We start from the raw sequence: 4157 nt of genomic DNA, 5'->3' as shown, positions 1-4157 counted from the left end.
GACCACTCAAAACATCATAGTTAGACCTAGCAAATGATGAAAAGTGAAACCCGCGATCGATTGGAGAAACCTTATTTTACACTGAAAAATTCCACATTAGGAAAATTTGTATGGAGCACCCTACTGCAGAGCACACCGACATGGACGAAAGGGTCGACTGGCTAAGAGAAAAAATTTTTGCGGGACCACTCAAAACATCATAGTTAGACCTAGCAAATGATGAAAAGTGAAACCCGCGATCGATTGGAGAAACCTTATTTTACACTGAAAATTCCACATAAGGAAAATTTGTATGGAGCACCCTGCTGCAGAACACACCGACAGGGCCGGGAAGGAAGGCCCGGTCCAAGAAAAAATTTTTGCGGGACCACTCAAAACATCATAGTTAGACCTAGCAAATGATGAAAAGTGAAACCCGCGATCGATTGGAGAAACCTTATTTTACACTGAAAAATTCCACATAAGGAAAATTTGTATGGAGCACCCTACTGCAGAGCACACCGACATGGACGAAAGGGTCGACTGGCTAAGAGAAAAAATTTTTGCGGGACCACTCAAAACATCATAGTTAGACCTAGCAAATGATGAAAAGTGAAACCCGCGATCGATTGGAGAAACCTTATTTTACACTGAAAAATTCCACATAAGCAAAATTTGTATGGAGCACCCTACTGCAGAACACACCGACAAGGCCGGGAAGGAAGGCCCGGTCCAAGAAAAAATTTTTGCGGGACCACTCAAAACATCATAGTTAGACCTAGCAAATGATGAAAAGTGAAACCCGCGATCGATTGGAGAAACCTTATTTTACACTGAAAAATTCCACATAAGGAAAATATGTATGGAGCACCCTACTGCAGAGCACACCGACAGGGCCGGGAAGGAAGGCCCGGTCCAAGAAAAAATTTTTGCGGGACCACTCAAAACATCATAGTTAGACCTAGCAAATGATGAAAAGTGAAACCCGCGATCGATTGGAGAAACCTTATTTTACACTGAAAAATTCCACATAAGCAAAATTTGTATGGAGCACCCTACTGCAGAACACACCGACAGGGCCGGGAAGGAAGGCCCGGTCCAAGAAAAAATTTTTGCGGGACCACTCAAAACATCATAGTTAGACCTAGCAAATGATGAAAAGTGAAACCCGCGATCGATTGGAGAAACCTTATTTTACACTGAAAAATTCCACATAAGCAAAATTTGTATGGAGCACCCTACTGCAGAACACACCGACAGGGCCGGGAAGGAAGGCCCGGTCCAAGAAAAAATTTTTGCGGGACCACTCAAAACATCATAGTTAGACCTAGCAAATGATGAAAAGTGAAACCCGCGATCGATTGGAGAAACCTTATTTTACACTGAAAAATTCCACATAAGCAAAATTTGTATGGAGCACCCTACTGCAGAACACACCGACAGGGCCGGGAAGGAAGGCCCGGTCCAAGAAAAAATTTTTGCGGGACCACTCAAAACATCATAGTTAGACCTAGCAAATGATGAAAAGTGAAACCCGCGATCGATTGGAGAAACCTTATTTTACACTGAAAAATTCCACATAAGGAAAATTTGTATGGAGCACCCTACTGCAGAGCACACCGACATGGACGAAAGGGTCGACTGGCTAAGAGAAAAAATTTTTGCGGGACCACTCAAAACATCATAGTTAGACCTAGCAAATGATGAAAAGTGAAACCCGCGATCGATTGGAGAAACCTTATTTTACACTGAAAAATTCCACATAAGGAAAATTTGTATGGAGCACCCTACTGCAGAACACACCGACATGGACGAAAGGGTCGACTGGCTAAGAGAAAAAATTTTTGCGGGACCACTCAAAACATCATAGTTAGACCTAGCAAATGATGAAAAGTGAAACCCGCGATCGATTGGAGAAACCTTATTTTACACTGAAAAATTCCACATAAGGAAAATTTGTATGGAGCACCCTACTGCAGAGCACACCGACAGGGCCAGGAAGGAAGGCCCGGTCCAAGAAAAAATTTTTGCGGGACCACTCAAAACATCATAGTTAGACCTAGCAAATGATGAAAAGTGAAACCCGCGATCGATTGGAGAAACCTTATTTTACACTGAAAAATTCCACATAAGGAAAATTTGTATGGAGCACCCTACTGCAGAGCACACCGACAGGGCCGGGAAGGAAGGCCCGGTCCAAGAAAAAATTTTTGCGGGACCACTCAAAACATCATAGTTAGACCTAGCAAATGATGAAAAGTGAAACCCGCGATCGATTGGAGAAACCTTATTTTACACTGAAAAATTCCACATAAGCAAAATTTGTATGGAGCACCCTACTGCAGAACACACCGACATGGACGAAAGGGTCGACTGGCCAAGAGAAAAAATTTTTGCGGGACCACTCAAAACATCATAGTTAGACCTAGCAAATGATGAAAAGTGAAACCCGCGATCGATTGGAGAAACCTTATTTTACACTGAAAAATTCCACATAAGGAAAATTTGTATGGAGCACCCTACTGCAGAGCACACCGACAGGGCCGGGAAGGAAGGCCCGGTCCAAGAAAAAATTTTTGCGGGACCACTCAAAACATCATAGTTAGACCTAGCAAATGATGAAAAGTGAAACCCGCGATCGATTGGAGAAACCTTATTTTACACTGAAAAATTCCACATAAGGAAAATTTGTATGGAGCACCCTACTGCAGAGCACACCGACAGGGCCGGGAAGGAAGGCCCGGTCCAAGAAAAAATTTTTGCGGGACCACTCAAAACATCATAGTTAGACCTAGCAAATGATGAAAAGTGAAACCCGCGATCGATTGGAGAAACCTTATTTTACACTGAAAAATTCCACATAAGGAAAATTTGTATGGAGCACCCTACTGCAGAGCACACCGACAGGGCCGGGAAGGAAGGCCCGGTCCAAGAAAAAATTTTTGCGGGACCACTCAAAACATCATAGTTAGACCTAGCAAATGATGAAAAGTGAAACCCGCGATCGATTGGAGAAACCTTATTTTACACTGAAAAATTCCACATAAGGAAAATTTGTATGGAGCACCCTACTGCAGAACACACCGACAGGGCCGGGAAGGAAGGCCCGGTCCAAGAAAAAATTTTTGCGGGACCACTCAAAACATCATAGTTAGACCTAGCAAATGATGAAAAGTGAAACCCGCGATCGATTGGAGAAACCTTATTTTACACTGAAAAATTCCACATAAGGAAAATTTGTATGGAGCACCCTACTGCAGAGCACACCGACATGGACGAAAGGGTCGACTGGCTAAGAGAAAAAATTTTTGCGGGACCACTCAAAACATCATAGTTAGACCTAGCAAATGATGAAAAGTGAAACCCGCGATCGATTGGAGAAACCTTATTTTACACTGAAAATTCCACATAAGGAAAATTTGTATGGAGCACCCTGCTGTGGTCACCATCGGTCAAGTTGGTCGAGACGGGCAAAAAATTTTTTTTTCCATATCGTCTCAAAACATGATTTATGGACCTTGTAAATGTTGAAAAGTGAAACGAAATCACTTTTGGAGCGATGAAAATTTTGTATGGGAGGTCCCTACCCGGAACAAATTTTACTAGTAAAGTCATCATTCCGCGACGAGAAATTTGAAAATGGTCAAATATGGTTAAGATGTCATGTTCATTCCCTACTATGGGGGACCAGGTCGTCACGAAAAAATTTTTTTCTCGACCTGGTCAAATGTGGTTCTGCGACGGAGGTTAAACTAATATTGCATAATTTGGCCCAAAAACCCCCCTCTGTCAGAAAAATTTCCCCTTCAAGAGCGAAAGCAGACCACATAAGTTGAGCTTCGAGGTATCTGAAAGTTGAATATAGAGCGAGGTTCTAAGCGAAGGGATAGCTTAACGTTGAGCATTGAACGCAAAAAAGCTTAGAGATAAGCTTATGATATAAGGATTGTGGTGCAGTACACAGCTTAACGTTGAGCTTTGAACGCAAATGGCTAGAACTAAGCTAAGAGATACCTATAGTGGTGCATGGAACAGCTCACAAGTTGAGCTTCGAGAAGTCCAAAGGCAAAATGTAGAGCGAGGTTCTAAGCGAAGGGATAGCTTAACGTTGAGCATTGAACGCAAAAAAGCTTAGAGATAAGCTTATTATATAAGGATTGTGGTGCAGAACACAGCTT

Source organism: Anopheles marshallii, assembly GCF_943734725.1.
Source record: "Anopheles marshallii chromosome X unlocalized genomic scaffold, idAnoMarsDA_429_01 X_unloc_39, whole genome shotgun sequence".
In the NCBI taxonomy this organism is placed as follows: Eukaryota; Metazoa; Arthropoda; class Insecta; order Diptera; family Culicidae; genus Anopheles; species Anopheles marshallii.
This window is presented reverse-complemented; position numbering follows the sequence as displayed.